This window comes from Monodon monoceros, unplaced genomic scaffold, assembly GCF_005190385.1.
Source record: "Monodon monoceros isolate NGI ecotype Baffin Bay Population unplaced genomic scaffold, NGI_Narwhal_1 Super_Scaffold_8, whole genome shotgun sequence".
NCBI lineage: Eukaryota > Metazoa > Chordata > Mammalia > Artiodactyla > Monodontidae > Monodon > Monodon monoceros.
The window spans coordinates 42,687,199-42,704,751 of NW_021703785.1; the positions used below are offsets into that span (position 1 = coordinate 42,687,199).

The 17,553-nt window shown below is 39.4% G+C and overlaps 1 protein-coding gene across 4 annotated transcripts in view; it reads left to right on the forward strand.

The window, feature by feature from the left end:
- The window catches only part of DIAPH3 (diaphanous related formin 3), a 548,620-nt gene that overhangs the window by 37,918 nt on the left and 493,149 nt on the right, over positions 1-17,553 (forward strand). The window lies entirely within an intron of this gene.

Here is a 17,553-nt window from a genome sequence, read left to right on the forward strand (position 1 = left end):
TTCATGAAGCCTTTATTGAGGGCTTAGTACTAGTATAGGAATACAGAAATGAATAATCTGTCTCTGCCCTCTGGGAACAGTGGGGAAACAGATGTGTACACAACCAGTATACAGTTGTAGTGCAGTGGTATGGGCTGGAATGGCACAGTGGTGTGGTCAACTTTGGTCTTTGAGAAGACTTCATAGAGAAGGTGACTTTTCAGCTGAGTTTTAAAGGACAGGTTGGAATACAGGCTGGCAGGAGTAGTAGTAATTTTTTTACCCTGTAATAATTTTACTTCCTGGATATCAGTGGAATGGATTCCTAGTGGAGGTGTCAGGTTGGCAAGTAGAAAGCCATTGTTGATGTCTTTAGATAATTTTTGTGTATGGGTAGTATTGGTCTATGTCTTAAAAATAGTCTGATACTTATTTACAGAGCTAATTTATATTTCCTTTCAAGCATATAGTATTATAATATTTGAATATATGCAATTAGAAACTATTTGAGTAGATGTGGGTATATATAACTTTGAGGTATTTTGAATATTAAATTCTTTTAAAATGTATTTGTGCTCTTTTCCTTTGAGTGGGTATTTTCCTTACTATCTTATACCATGGTATTAAATTACAGAAATTCATACTTGTTTTTAGTGTAGGGGACTGCACTTTGAAATAACAGTGTTGGGAAGAGTCTGGGTTTTTAAATTTAATATATAAAAGGCATAATGTCTGGCATTCTCCGTGATAGGCTGTGTTAATTATTCCTTATTTAAAATATCGTTGAGAAGGATTTAGAAGTGCAAGATGCAGTAGCTTGTGTCCTGGGCATGGAAGGTAGGAAGCTCTTCATTAATTAACCCAGTTAACAAATATTAATAGAACACCCACTACATGCTTAGGACCATGCCAAGTTCCAGGAACATTTAGTGAATAAAATAACAATTCTTGTTCTCAAGGAGTTAAAGGTTTGTTGAGTAAACATATGTATGATGAAAGGCAGTTTCAGAGTAGTATACATATAATATAATGGAAAGCACTAGGTCTGTGGGCATCTAATCCAGTCTTGAGGTGTCAGAAAGGCTCCTATGTAAGATGTAGTTCAAACTGAAAGCTAAGGATTGAGTTGAAATTAGCTAGATAAAGGGGATGGGATAGGAGTTGTGGGTGTGGATAGGTTCTAGGCATGAGGGATAGCTTGTGCATGTGTAGAAGACTCTAGGTTATTCATTACATCTAGATCATATAAGGGTGGTGGAGTAGTGAAGAGATTGTCTGGAGAGGAAGTAAGATTTAGATCAAAGTGGACCTTTGAGCCATGGTAAGATATTTGAGGGTCATCCTCTGAGTAATGGTGTTACAAAGGCTGAAGGTTTTAAGCACAGGAGTGAGGGACATGATTTGATTTGCGTTTCGGTAAGATCAAATTGACGTCAGTGCAGAGAGTAGCTCGGGGAGGGGTAGAGGTAGGGGGCAGTGAAGACACAGGGACAAGTTAGGAGGCTGCAGCAATTGTCCAGGTGGCCTGAACTAGGGTAGTGGCAGTAGGGGCAGAGGGCAGAGAGAAGGTAAATTGAGAAGATACAGTCCACATGGTTTGATTTATGTTTCCTAGTTAATTTTCATTAAAATTATTACAATTAAAATCACTTTTCTACTGACCAGAGTCAACATCAGAAGTCATAATCAATCCACATCTTCACTAAGCACCTATGTGCTTCTCCCTCATCCAGGTCTGTTTATTTTTCTAATCTGACAGTATCTCCCAACTTCTCCAGCCTTCGAAAACCCTCCTACTTTGCTCTTTGGAACTCAAAGCCTGTTATCTTTGCATGTTTGCTTTCCTCTTGCTCTACTTGAAACCTAGGGGTTATTTGAGGACTTTATTTTCCTGGTAGCTCTTCATTCAAAAACTTTCAGCGCTTCTTGAGCATTTTTATTTCATTTCTCCATGTTGGTCTCAACTGTAGGTCATCTAGTCCCTCCCATTGATTCACTGCAAGCATTAGAACTTGAGTTGCTTTCTTTTTCACCACTATTTCTGTTATTATTCCATATCTACCTACCAGGGACTCTTAACCTGTGGTCCATGGACCACCAAGGGGTCTGTGGTAGAATTCATGGTGTTATTGAACTTAATGGGAAAGGATTAAATCTTTTTAATTAACCTTTAAGTGAAACTTAGTATTTAAAAAAATTATAAACATAGGCAAAACAAAAAAACAAATGAGCAACCGAACACATGCACGGTAGGATTGGACTTGTGACTTTATCACAGATAAAGAAAGACTGAGGCCTTCGTTCTTCCCTACGTGGGCATTTCCATTGGCTGCTCTGCACATGGCACTTGGCTGTGGAATACATATTGCATGTGGTAACTTATTTTCAAGCAATTTAAAGGAATTTCAATAATATAATGTTTTTTATTTAATAATATTAAAATACTATATGAAATCTAAATGTGAGCAAATCATTGTAAGTAGTTAATTTTTTGGGGGTGGTGGTACTTTTTCATCTTTTCAAAGAAGCGTCTGGCTAAAGAACTTCTCATAAATTTCAATAATACAAGTTAAAAGTGGGAAATGCCCATTTGTAATATTTAGGAACGTTGAAGGTAGAATGAGGTAGTTGGTGGGTTTGTGGGAATTGTTATTGGGTGAACCTATGACTGGGGTGGTTAGCTTATCACACCTGAAACAGTGAACGGCCAGTTTTCCTCCCCACGACGATGTCTCTTTGTAATAGTGATGTCACTTGCATTTTAGTAAAGACCATGGAAAAACGCAGGTATACTGCTTAGCTTGTAACATGCACCATCTCCTGTAATTCTCATATCAGCCTCACCAGATTCCCTGTGTATCCCCTTTCCAAAGCCTCTCTTGAGGTTCCTTCTCAACCCCAGAATTAATCGCTGGTCTCTATCTGTTGCTAATTTACTTATGATTTTCTTGAGGGCATTTATAATACTTTATTTGTAATTTGTTATTATATTTTTCCCTTAAGTGGTAAACATTTGTGGGATGGCACTATGTTTTATGTGTTTTATCTCTAGTAATTGCTTATTTATCCATACCTTCAAGTACTTATTGACTGCTAGCTTTCTGCCAGCAACTGTTCCATAGGCTGAACACACAACAGTGGCTGTAACAGTTACCTGCTGCTGTGTAACAAACTAAGCCGAAACAGCAAACATTTATTATCTCATATTGTTTCTGTGGGTCAGGAGTTTGGAATTTGCTTAGCTGGGTGGTTCTGACTTGGTGTCTCAGGAGGCTGTGGTGAAGAGGTTGTCTAGAGCTCTCATATCTGAAGGTTTGACTGGGGCTTCTGGGATGGCTTAAGCACATGGCTGTCGGCAAGATGCCTCCCTGCTTCTCTAGCTTCTTTAGCTCAGTTCTTTGCCCTTTGGGCCTCCCGCTAGGTCTTCTTCAGTGTCCTCGTGATCTGGCAGCTGGCATATCCTAGAGTGAGTGATCCAAGAGGGAGCAACACAAAAGCTGTAATGTCTCTTATGACCTAGTCTTGGAAATGACACTCCATAATTTTCACAGTGTGCTGTTGGTTACACAAGTCAGGGGATCATTGGGGGCTGTCCTAGAGACTGGCCACCACAACTAAGACAGTTGTCTAGCATGGAACTTACATTTTGGTGGGAAAGAGGCAGAGTCAACAATTACAAAATATATGAAAATTATAGGTTTTCGTAAGTCATATGTCAGGATGTATGAAGGAAATAAACCGTGTGCTGTGACAGAGAAAGGGGAGTGGGTGAGCTCATGTTCTACTTTAGATAGAGTGGTCAGCCTTTTAACCTGAAGCTGAAAGGTGAGAAGTAGTTTTATTTCCTATTAACAACTCACTATCATATTAATTAAGTGTGGTGTACCACCTCCGAATAGCACTATTATAGAATTCCCTCAGACTTCTGTATATCTAACCAGTTCTTCACCAAAGATACTATCGTGGAAATTTTAATTAGTTTGGTTAGGGTAACCCAGCAAACAAGGGGCTGGGCAGGATTCAGAAGTCAGACTCCGGAGCCATGTTTTTAATCAGCAAGTTGCCTGGTTAATAATAAAGATAATTAAAAAGCCAAGTTATTTTAGCTGTTAAGGTTTTTCCTTCTCTTAAATATAGTCCAAAATTGCATGAAAATTGATAATTTTAAGTGATATATTTTTCTGGATTTCAGGTATATGTGTTCAAATAGAACTTTAAAAAAATATTTATTTATTTATTTATTTACTTGGTCGTACCCGGCCTTAGTTGCGGCTCGCCGGCTCCTTAGTTGTGGCATGCGAACTCTTAGTTGAGGCATGCATGTGGGATCTAGTTCGCTGACCAGGGATCGAACCCAGGCCCCCTGCATTGGGAGCACAGAGTCTTAACCGCTGCACCACCAGGGAAGTCCCTCAAATAGAATTAATTCATTACTTAAAATGAACTGTTATTTGCTTAATAATTCTCCTGCGTTGCATGAAAATAATCCCTTCTGGGTTCTAAGGAAGTATGTTTATGATCACAAATAGTTTTTCTGACTTTTCAAATTCTAAGATGACTAATAATTACATATCACCCTTTTTTTTAACATCTTTATTAGAGTATAATTGCTTTACAATGGTGTGTTAGTTTCTGCTTTATAACAAAGTGAATCAATTATATACATATGTCCCCATATCTCTTCCCTCTTGCATCTCCCTCCCTCCCACCCTCCCTATTCCACCCCTCTAGGTTGGTCACAAAACACCAAGCTGATCTCCCTGTGCTATGCGGCTGCTTCCCACTAGCCATCTATTTTAAGTTTGGTAGTGTATATATGTCCATGCCACTCTCTCACTTTGTCCCAGCTTACCCTTCCCCCTCCCCGTATACTCAAGTCCATTCTCTAGTAGGTCTGCATCTTTATTCCCATCTTGCCCCTAGGTTCTTCTGACCAATTTTTTCATTTTTTTTAGATTCCATATATATGTGTTAGCATACGGTATTTGTTTTCCTCTTTCTGACTTACTTCACTCTGTATGACAGTCTCTAGGTCCATCCACCTCACTACAAATAACTCAGTTTCGTTCCTTTTTATGGCTGAGTAATATTCTATTGTATATATGTGCCACATCTTCTTTATCCATTCATCTGTTGATGGACACTTAGGTTGCTTCCATGTCCTGGCTACTGTAAATAGGGCTGCAATGAACATTTTGGTACATGACTCTTTTTGAATTATTGTTTTCTCAGGGTATATGCCCAGTAGTGGGATTGCTGTGTCGTATGGTAGTTTTATTTTCAGTTTTTCAAGGAACCTCCATACTGTTCTCTAGAGTGGCTGTATCAATTTACATACCCACAAACAGTGCAAGAGCGTTCCCTTTTCTCCACACCCTCTCCAGCATTTATTGTTTGTAGATTTTTTGATGATGGCCATTCTGACTGGTGTGAGGTGATATCTCATGGTAGTTTTGATTTGCATTTCTCTAATGATTAATGATGTTGAGCATTCTTTCATGTGTTTGTTGGCAATCTGTATATCGTCTTTGGAGAAATGTCTATTTAGGTCTTCTGCCCATTTTTGGATTGGGTTATTTTTTTTTATTTTTATTTTTTTGCGGTATGCGGGCCTCTCACTGTTGTGGCCTCTCCCATTGTGGAGTACAGGCTCCGGAAGTGCAGGCTCAGCGGCCATGGCTCACGGGCCCAGTCGCTCCGCGGCATGTGGGATCTTCCCAGACTGGGGCACAAACCCATGTCCCCTGCATCAGCAGGTGGACTCTCAACCACTGTGCCACCAGGGAGCCCATGGGTTATTTGTTTTTTTGATATTGAGCTGCATGTGTTGCTTGTATGTTTTGGAGATTAATGCTTTGTCAGTTTCTTCATTTGCAAATATTTTCTCCCATTCTGAGGGTTGTCTTTTCATCTTGTTTATGGTTTCCTTTGCTGTGCAAAACCTTTTAAGTTTCATTAGGTCCCATTTGTTTATTTTTGTTTTTATTTCCATTTCTCTAGGAGGTGGCTGAAAAAGGATCTTGCTGTGATTTATGTCATAGAGTGTTCTGCCTATGTTTTCCTCTAAGAGTCTGATGGTGTCTGGCCTTACATTTAGATCTTTAATCCATTTTGAGCTTATTTTTGTGTATGGTGTTAGGGAGTGTTCTAATTTCATTCTTTCACATGTAGGTGTCCAGTTTTCCCAGCACCACTTATTGAAGAGGCAGTCTTTTCTTCACTGTATATTCTTGCCTCCTTTATCGAAGATAAGGTGACCATCTGTGCGTGCGGTTACCTCTGGGCTTTCTATCCTGTTCCATTGATCTGTATTTCTGTTTTTGTGCCGGTACCATACTCTCTCGATTTCTGTAGCTTTGTAGTGTAGTCTGAAGTCAGGGAGCCTGATTCCTCCAGCTCGGTTTTTCTTTCTCAAGATTGCTTTGGCTATTCGGGGTCTTTTGTGTTTCCATACAAATTGTGAAATTTTTTGTTTTAGTTCTGTGAAAAATGCCAGTGGTAGTTTGATAGGGATTGCATTGAATCTGTAGATTGCTTTGGGTAGTAGAGTCATTTTCACCATGTTGATTCTTCCAATCCAAGAACATGGTATATCTCTCCATCTATTTGTATCATCTTTAATTGCTTTCATCAGTGTCTTATAATTTTCTGCATACAGGTCTTTTGTCTCCTTAGGTAGGCTTATTGCCAGGTATTTTATTCTTTTTGTTGCAATGGTGATGGGAGTGTTTTCTTAATTTCACTTTCAGATTTTTCATCCTTAGTGTATAGGAATGCCAGAGATTTCTGTGCATTAATTTTGTGTCCTGCTACTTTACCAAATTCATTGATTAGCTCTAGTAGTTTTGTGGTGGCATCTTTAGGATTCTCTACGTATAGTATCATGTCACCTGCAAACAGTGACAGCTTTACTTCTTCTTTTGTGTTTTGGATTCCTTTTATTTCTTTTTCTTCTCTGATTGCTGTGGCTAAAATTTCCAAAACTATGTTGAATAATAGTGCTGAGAGTGGGCACCCTTGTCTTGTTCCTGATCTTTGTGGAAATGGTTTCAGTTTTTCACAATTGAGAATGATGTTGGCTGTGGGTTTGTCATATATGGCCTTTATTATGTTGAGGAAATTTCCCTCTATGCCTATTTTCTGGAGGGTTTTTTTTTTTTTATCATAAATAGGTGTTGAATTTTGTCGAAAGCTTTTTCTGCATCTATTGATACGATCATGTGGTTTTTCTCCTTCAGTTTGTTAATATGGTGTATCACATTGATTGGTTTGTGTATATTGAAGAATCCTTGCATTCCTGGGGTAAACCCCACTTGATCATAGTGTATGATCCTTTTAATACGCTGTTGGGTTCTCTTTGCTAGTTTTTTGTTGAGGTGTTTTGCATCTATGTTCGTCAGTGATATTGGCCTGTAGTTTTCTTTCTTTGTGACATCTTTGTCTGGTTTTGGTATCAGAGTGATGGTGGCCTCGTAGAATGAGTTTGGGAGTGTTCCTCCCGCTGCTATATTTTGGAAGAGTTTGAGAGGGATAGGTGTTAGCTCTTCTCTAAATGTTTGATAGAATTCGCCTGTGAAGGCATCTGGTCCTGGACTTTTGTGTGTTGGAAGATTTTCAATCACAGTTTCAACTTCAGTGCTTGTGATTGGTCTGTTCATACTTTGTATTTCTTCCTGGTTCAGTGTCAGAAAGTTGTGCATTTCTAAGAATTTGTCCATTTCTTCCAGGTTGTCCATTTTATTGGCACAGAGTTGCTTGTAGTAATCTCTCATGATCATTTGTATTTCTGCAGTGTCAGTTGTTACTTCTCCTTTTTCATTTCTAATTCTATTGATTTGAGTCTTCTCCCTGTTTTTCTTGGTAAGTCTGGCTAATGGTTTATCAATTTTGTTTATCTTCTCAAAGAACCAACTTTTTACTAAGGTGTTTTTTTTTTTTTTTTTGCGGTACGCGGCCCTCTCATTGTTGTGGCCTCTCCCGTTGCGGAGCACAGTCTCTGGACGCCCAGGCTCAGCAGCCGTGGCTCACGGGCCCAGCCGCTCCGCAGCATGTGGGATCTTCCTGGACCGGGGCACGAACCCGTCTCCCCTGCATCGGCAGGCAGACTCTCAACCACTGCGCCACCAGGGAAGCCCAGAGCCAGGTTTTAGTTTTATTGATCTTTGCTATCGTTTCCTTCATTTCTTTTTCATTTATTTCTGATCTGGTCTTTATGATTTCTTTCCTTCTGCTAATTTTGGGTTTTTTTTTTTTTTTTTTTTTTTTTTTTTTGTGGTACGCAGGCCTCCTACTGTTGTGGCCTCTCCCGTTGCGGAGCACAGGCTTCGGACGCACAGGCTCAGTGGCCATGGCTCACGGGCCCAGCCGCTCCGCGGCATGTGGGATCTTCCCGGACCGGGGCACGAACCCGTGTCCCCTGCATTGGCAGGCGGACTCTCAACCACTGCACCACCAGGGAAGCCACTTTGGGGTTTTTTTTGGTCTTCTTTCTCTAATTGCTGTAGGTGTCAGTTTAGATTGTTTATTTGAGATGTTTCTTGTTTCTTAAGGTAGGCTTGTATAGCTATAAAGTTCCCTCTTAGAACTGCTTTTGCTGCATCCCATAGCTTTTGTGTCATTGTGTTTTCATTGTCATTTGCTTCTAGGTATTTTTTGATGTCCTGTTTGATTTCTACAGTGATCTCTTGGTTATTAAGTAGTGTGTTGTTTAGCCTCCATGTGCTTGTATTTCTTACAGATTTTTTTCCTGTAATTGATATATAGTCTCATAGTGTTGTGGTTGGAAAAGATACTTGATACAATTTCAATTTTCTTAAATTTACCAAGGCTTGATTTGTGACCCAAGATAGGATCTATCCTGCAGAATGTTCCATGAGCACTTCACAAGAATGTGTATCTGTTGTTTTTGGATGGAATATCCTGTAAATATCATTTAAGTCTTTCTTGTTTAATGTATCATTTAAAGCTTGTATTTCCTCATTTATTTTCATTTTGGACGGTCTGTTCATTGGTGAAAGTGGGGTGGTAAAGTCCCCTACTATGATTGTGTTACTGTGGATTTCCCATTTTATGGCTGTTAGTATTTGCCTTATGTATTGAGGTGCTCCCATGTTGGGTGCATAAATATTTACAATTGTTATATCTTCTTCTTGGATTGATCCCTTGATCATTATGTAGTGTCCTTCCTTGTCTCTTGTAATAGTCTTTGTTTTAAAGTCTATTTTGTCTGATATGAGAATTGCTACTCCAGCTTTCTTTTGATTTCCATTTGCATGGAATATCTTTTTCCATCCCCTCACTTTCAGTATGTATGTGTCCCAGGTCTGAAGTGGGTCTCTTGTAGACAGCATATATATGCGTCTTGTTTTTGTATCCACTCAGCCAGTCTATGTCTTTTGGTTGGAGCATTTAATCCATTTACATTTAGGGTAAGTATCGATATGTATGTTCCTATTACCATCTTCTTAATTGTTTTGGGTTTATTATTGTAGATCTTTTCCTTCTCTTGTGTTTCCTGCCTAGAGAAGTTCCTATAGCATTTGTTGCACAGCTGGTTCGGTGATGCTGAGTTCTCTTAGCTTTTGCTTGTCTATAAAAGTTTTAACTTCTCCATCAAATCTGAATGAGATCCTTGCTGGGTAGAGTAATCTTGGTTGTAGGTTTTTCTCCTTCATCACTTTCAGTATGTCCTGCCACTCACTCTGGCTTGCAGAATTTCTGCTGAAAGATCAGTTGTTAACCTTATGCGGATTCCCTTACGTGTTGTTTTTCCATTGCTACTTTTAATATTTTTTCTTTGTATTTAATTTTTGATAGTTTGATTAATATGTGTCTTGGCATGTTTCTCCTTGGATTTATCTTGTTATGGGACTCTCTGTGCTTCCTGGACTTGATTAACTATTTCCTTTCCCATATTAGGGAAGTTTTCAACTATAATCTCTTCAAATATTTTCTCAGTCCCTTTCTTTTTCTCTTCTTCTTCTGGAACCCCTATAATTCGAATGTTGGTGTGTTTAATGTTGTCCCAGAGGTCTCTGAGACTGTCCTCAATTCTTTTCATTCCTTTTTCTTTATTGTGCTCTGCAGTAGTTATTTCCACTGTTTTATCTTCTAGGTCACTTATCCGTTTTTCTGCCTCAGTTATTCTGCTATTGATCCCTTCTAGATAATTTTAAATTTCATTTATTGTGGTGTTCATCATTGTTTGTTTGCTCTTTAGTTCTTCTAGGTCCTTGTTAAATGATTTTTGTATTTTCTCTATTCTATTTTCAAGATTTTGGATCATCTTTACTATCATTACTCTGAATTCTTTTTCAGGTAGACTGCCTATTTCCTCTCCATTTATTTGGTCTGGTGGGTTTTTACTTTGCTCCTTCATCTGCTGCATATTTCTCTGTCTTCTCATTTTGCTTATCTTACTGTGTTTGGGGTCTCCTTTTCGTAGGCTGCAGGTTCGTAGTTCCTGTTGTTTTTGGTGTCTGTCCCCAGTGGCTAAGGTTGGTTCAGTGGGTTGTGTAGGCTTCCTCGTGGAGGGGAATGGTGCCTGTGTTCTGGTGGATGAGGCTGGATCTTGTCTTTCTGGTGGCAGGTCCACATCTGGTGGTATGTTTGGGGTGTCTGTGGCCTTATTGTTATTTTAGGCAGCCTCTCTGCTAATGGATGGTGTTGTGTTCCTGTCTTGGTAGTTGTTTGGCATAGGGTGTCCAGCAGTGTAGCTTGCTGGTCGTTGAGTGAAGCTGGGTCTTGGCCTTGAGATGGAGATCTCAGAGAGATTTTTGCCGTTTGATATTATGTGCAGCTGGGAGGTCTGTTGTGGAGCAGTGTCCTGAACTTGGCTGTCACACCTAGTGGCCCCACTGTGATGCCTGGCTGGAGCACCAAGAGCCTTTCCATCCACATGGCTCAGAATAAAAGGGAGGAAAAAATAAGAAAGAAAGAAGATTAAAATAAAATAAAGTTATTAAAATAAAAAATAATTATTAAGAAAAAAAAATTTAATTAAAAAAAATAAGAACAACAAAAAAACGGACAGACAGAACCCTAGGTCAAATGGTAAAAGCAAAGCTATACAGACAAAATCACACAGAGAAACATACACATACACACTCACAAAAAGAGAAAAAGGGAAAAATATATATACATCGTTGCTCCCAAAGTCCACCTCCTCAATTTCGGATGGTTCCTTGTCTATTCAGGTTTTACACAGATGTGGGGTAAATCAAGTTGATTGTGGAGATTTAATCCGCTGCTTCTGAGGCTGCTGGGAAAAATTTCCCTTTCTCTTGTTTGTTCGCACAGCTCCCGGAGTTCAGGTTTGGATTTGGCCCCGCCTCTGCGTGTAGATCTCCTGCAGGCGTCTGTTCTTCGCTCAGACAGGATGGGGTTAAAGGAGCAGCTGATTCGGGGGTTCTGTCTCACTCAGGTCTAGGGGAGGGAGGGGTACGGATGCAGGGCGAGCCTGCGGTGGCAGAGCCATCGTGACATTGCACTAGCCTGAGGTGCACCATGTGTTCTCCCGGGGAAGTTGTCCCTGGATCTTGGGACCCTGGCAGAGGCGGGCTGCACAGGCTCCCAGGAGGGGCTGTGTGGATAGTGACCTGTGCTTGCACACAGGCTTCTTGGTGGTGGCAGCAGCAGCCGCCTTAGCGCCTCATGCCCGTCCCTGGGGTCTGTGCTGATAGCCACGGCTCGCACCCGTCTCCTGAGCTCCTTTAAGCAGCGCTCTTAATCCCCTCTCCTCGCGCACCAGGAAACAAAGAGGCAAGAAAAAGTCTCTTGCCTCTTCGGCAGCTCCAGACTTTCCCGGACTCCTTCCTGGCTACCTACGGCGCACTAGTCCCCTTCAGGCTTTCACACAGCCAGCCCCAGTTCTCTCCCAGTGATCGGACCAAAGCCCAAGCCTCAGCTCCCAGCCCCCACCCGCCCCGGCGGGTGAGCAGACAAGCTTCTCGGGCTAGTGAGTGCTGGTCGGCACCGATCCTCTGTGTGGGAATCTCTCCGCTTTCCCCTCCGCACCCCTGTTGCTGTGCTCTCCTCCGCGGCCCCGAAGATTCCCCCTCCGCCACCCGCAGTCTCTGCCCGCGAAGGGGCTTCCTAGTGTGTGGAAACCTTTCCTCCTTCACAGCTCCCTCCCACTGGTGCAGGTCCCGTCCCTATTCTTTTTGTCTCTGTTGTTTTTTTCTTTTGCCCTGCCCAGGTACGTGGGGGAGTTTCTTGCCTTTTGGGAGGTCTGAGGTCTTCTGCCAGCGTTCAATAGGTGTTTTGTAGCAGTTGTTCCACATGTAGATGTATTTCTGAGGTATTTGTGGGGAGGAAGGTGATCTCCACGTCTTACTTTCTGCCATCTTGAAGCTCCTCCCCTTCCTTTTGTTTTTAAATTAAAAACAATCACTGCTCTGTTAGCATTTAAAACATTGTAACAGTAAAAACTGTTTTTTCACTCTTACAGTGTTATACAATAGCTAAACATCCAGATAGAGTTTTAAATTTTTTAAAACTGTCATTACTGATTATCAGTATGAGATAATACTCAGTAGAGTGCTCATTTACCTTCCCCTGAAGATAAGTGATATTAATTTACAAAACCCAGTACACCCCAGACACAGCTGAAGCCATATTAATTGTGTTGTGTACCACCTCCAAACAGCATTATAATAGGATTTCCCGAGTCTTCTGTGTATTTAACCAGTTCTTCAACAAAGGCAGATTGTGTACTTCACCTGCTTGGGTTGTGTTTCTAGCTGAACTTTAAGAGAATTTCAGGTGAAATTAGAAGTAGCAGTCCAAGTGCACATTGTAAAACACATACACTTGCAGTGAAATTGCCAAATTAAATAACAATCGACTTACAGTTAGTATGATGGGGATTTCTATCGTGTTTTTATGTACAAAGGTGTTTTAAAAGTTTGCTTTTATGTTCTCTTGTGTCTTGGTTTAAGCAAATTGTATGTGTAATTCCATGAAAGATAAATTAGGAGTGGTTTTTTTTCCCCCCATTTACGTGTGGAGTCATAGTATCATCCCTTAAAATAAATGAAACTTCTTTAGAACATTTACACTGATTCGATAGTAATGTTCACTCTGTACCTAGCTTGTAATAGTGCCCAGATTATTTGGAAACTACTTGTAGTGCTCAATAGAGCATCACATACCTGGGAATGCTTTTACTTTAAGCCCGAGGTATTCAACAAATTCAGTTTACTGTTCTAATATAGAAGGATTGTATTTATTTTTCTCCCACGGCTCCTTCCTTATTTTGTCTTTCATTCCTTTCTAATCAGGGAAAATAAATAAAAGCATTGAAATTATGAAACACTGATTTTTTTCATCTTTATAGAGTTAGAAGTTGGAAAAGGAATATGCTAATTTTTCCTATCTTGCCTTTATCTAGCTAGGCTAGTGGTCCAGTGCACATTTGTTTTAACACTTGGATAGAAGGCACCGCGCCTGCAGAGTTTAGGTGCTAAGCATGTGGGGGAGGTGTGCTGATTTTGTATTATTGTACAAATTCTGGTATTGTTTATTGATACAAATGCAGTCCTACATCCAAAAACATAATGGGTTGATTTTTTTTTTTCTTTATGCTATTTTTTAGGCTAAATACTATGGCATTTTTATGTTTAAAAGTGTTTTGGAGCTTGTTCTTTGTTATTTAAACATATAGTTTCCTCATTGAAGGATTAAACAGATACATTCAACCTGATGCTTCATTTCAAGCTCTTAGCACAGTGTGTAGATATAGAAGGGGCTCAATAAATGTTAGTCATTGTTATTTTTATGACTTTCAGAGATTTTTATTTAGAAAAATTTTGACTTTTGGTGAAAACTAAACTTTTGATTTCTTCTACACTGTTGGAAGTTAAGTATTCACAAATTAGCTTGTGAATTGCTTAAACTTACTATTCCCATTCATTGACATGTTTACATTTATAATATTGATGTTGCATTAATGATGTTTTGCTTAATTTCACTTCATTATAAGTTTAGCATATTAATTAACTTTTTTTGTGTGTGTGTGGTGTGTGAAGAGGAGTTAGCATAGTTTCTACACTCAAGAATTGATGTTACATGTGTAGAAATGATGGCAATGAAGTATAGTGATTCAGAAGACAGACAGAGGAACCAGCTCCATTTCTTAAAACAGCTGTTGGGTGTCCCTAGTTTTTTAAAACAAGTATCAAGGATTGGAGTACTGATGTACATAGAGACATAACTTCTGGACATATATTCATGTGGAGATAATTTTATGTTTCTGGGTTATTTCAAAGCAGGGAAAGTTTATGTTGGTGAGTTAGAGGGCCCTCTTCTTTGCTACTGTGATACACTGTATACACTTCTTGCTACATTGTCTACATAGCTTTATAATTACCTGTCTATGTGCTTGTCTCCTCCACTGGACTGTTATTTGTTATTTACGTTCTAAATAGCTCATTTATCTTTGTATCACCAACTTCTAATAGAGCAACCTCTCCATTGCTCTTCATTTCTTTTTGTAAATATGGGATTCCATTTCCATCAATTCTGCCTGAAAAGCTTCTTTTGACACTTTTTGTAGAGGAGATCTGCTGCCGACAGATTCTCTAGCTTTTGTCTGTCTGGAAATGTCTTTCTTTTGCTTCTATTTATGAAAAGTATTTTTACTAAACATAGAATTCTAGGATAAGGGTATTTTTCTTTCAGTACCTCAAAGATGCCATTCCATTGTCTTTTGCTGGCATTGTTTCTGGTGAGAAATTTTCATTTGTATCATTTTTGTTTTATATATAATGTCTTCTTTTCTCTGGCTGTACTTTTGTGGTTTGCCATTTATTTTTAATTTTCAGCAGTTTGACTATGAGGCTTCTAGCTGTTTTTGTTTGTTTGGTTTTTGTTTGTTATTTTAGCATTCTTTCTGGGGTTTGCTGAGCTTCTTGGATCTGTGAATTGATATATGTATATGTCTGTCTATCTATCTATCTATCTATCTAGCCTCTCTCTTCTGCTTCTGGACTCCAGTTACACCTATGTTACAACATTTAATATTGTATCACGGACTGTGGTTACTCTATCCTTTTTTTTCCCTTTTCCCATTTTTTTTTTCCTTTTTGTTTCAGTTTAGATTCTTTCTATTGATATGTGTTTAGGTTCACCAATTCTTTCCTCAGCAATGTTCAGGTTCTGTTAAGGCCATCTAATGAACTCTTCATTTCTGATACATTTTTCATTCTAATAGTTAAAAAAAAATAGTATCCATGGTTTGCTGCTGAAATTCTCCATCCTTCATGCATGTTGGCCACTCTTCATTACATCCTTTAGCATATTTTTATAAATCTTATTTTAAGTAGTCTGTTTAGTAATTCTACCCTCTGGGCCATCTCTAGGTGATTTCTTTTGACTATGGGCGCATTTCTCGCTTCTTTGTGTGTCTAGCAATATTTGATTGTATGGTGGACGTTTTATTTAATTACAGTAGAAATTAAATAATATTTGCTTCCAAGAAAGGGCATGCCCTTCTTTCAGGCTGTTGGAATGGGGTCTGAGTCACTATGATCTCTAGTTGAGCTGCATTTGGTTTCCTGCTGCTTCGGTTTTTTATTCAGCTCATCTGTGGCCTCAGATGTTTTGAGGGCTTAGGATCTGAGTGCTAATGAGATTCTGGAAATCTGCTTTTTGACATTACAACTGAACTTTAGCTTTGAAAACCGTGGAATATTTCTTTCTGCTTTAAAGTCCTGATGCCCATCTTTAGGGTTACTGTAGCATTCTCTTTTTTGTTTTCAGTTCCATTGCTGTCTCTCTGTTTCTTCAGAGAGACCTGTTATCCTGCTCCCAGCCTTCGTGTGCTCTCTGTCAGCTGTGCTCAGCTGTTGTGTGCTCTGAGAAGGCCTAGATTTCTCTCAGGTCTTCTGTCTGGTCCAGAGCCTTCGGAGAGCAGCTCCTTTGCATTGGGAGAGACCTTTCATGCCTCAGGGAGCAAGCATCCCGCTCAGCTTTCCTGCTCTGCCCCCAGCCATTGGCCTCCTACCCCGTGTAGCTGGTGAAGACTTGAGGGAAAGAGTTGGTAGGAGGGTGCAGGCTTGCTCCATGGTTGGGGCTTCATGACCGAGGCCCTTGGAATTCTAATCTCTCATGCCAGTACCCATGCAGCTGTCAAAGTTCATAAAAAAGACTTGGCTGGTTTTTCTTTACCTTTATTTTTCTTCAGCTGTTCGTCAGGGATAAAAGCAGTTTGTCACGTCCCAGTATTTAGTTCTTACAGGTTTTCTTGTTTCCTCAGCTTCCTGATGGGTTGAAAACAGTAGCAAGTACTATTTTGTAGGGTATCTGGCTTCTTTTGTTGTTAGGATGAGAGCAGTGGTGTTTTGTGACTACCTTGTAATCCTGCCAGAAGCTGTCATATTGTTAGTACTTTAATGTTTAGTTCATGTTAGATGGACCATGTGTGAGTGTATAGTACATGGTGTTTTTCCTAAGGATTATCTCCAAAGTGAACTTCAAGACCTATTTTGAAAGATAAACATTATTATCTTTGCATATCATTATTTGAAAAAAGTCCTATTTCTTTAGTGAAGTGAATAATCAATACTGTGACTTACTGTCCTTTTAAGCAGAATTTTAAGTGTTATATTTCTTTAAAGGGCTGTAGTAGCCCTATCCAGTAGAACCTTCTGTCATGATAGAAATGTACTTTGTGTGCTTTGGCCAATATGGGAACCACTAGTCTCTTGTGGTTCTTGAGCACTTGGTATGTGACTAGGGCAACTAAGGAACTGAATTAAAAAATTTAATTTACATTTAAATAACCACACATAGCTAGTAGCTACTACAATGAATAGTACAGGACTATGTACTACACATATATATGGTGCAAATAGTAGCTTAATGTGTGCACAGTTATGCTGAACAATTCCAGAATCATTGTGCTTTTTAAGTACACACTTCTTTACCTTTTTTGCTGGTTACCACTTGAAACACTGTATGTGTCTGGGTTCTCTGTTAGGAATAGAACTTGTGAAATTCAAGCAATTTTCAATGAATGAACAATTAACTTTGTAAACTAGTCTATGCATTTTCAAATATCCGTGGACTATTTGATGATATAATTGTAGAAGAAATCTCATTGCAGCAAAAATCCAGTTTTATTTCCTGAGGCTTTAGCTACTCTATAGTTGTTCATGAAGTTCAAATACAGACCAACCTGAATAAAGAGAAATGTGATGTCTATCAGGCCAACAAGTTATGGAGCTGTAAGTAAAAGTCAATTTTTAAAATGCCTAAATCATGCCCTGCTCCCCCACCTCCCCACCCCATAGTCTGTACTATGAAAAGGACACTGGATGAGGGGCTGGGGGGCAGGACACTGAGTACTAGTTAGAATGCCAACCACTAAATTAGCTAAGTTACCTTTGTAAAAATGCTTAATTTGTTAATCTGTAAAGCAAACGTCACTCATTAGACTCTTAATTCTATAATCTTAAGATTAGAAGGAATCTTTTGAGGTTGTGTATCTCTTCTGCCATTAGACAGGATGGTTATGAAGACTCTTATTTTTATATTTATTATTTCTTTTAATTTTAAAGATTAAGTGCTGAATTA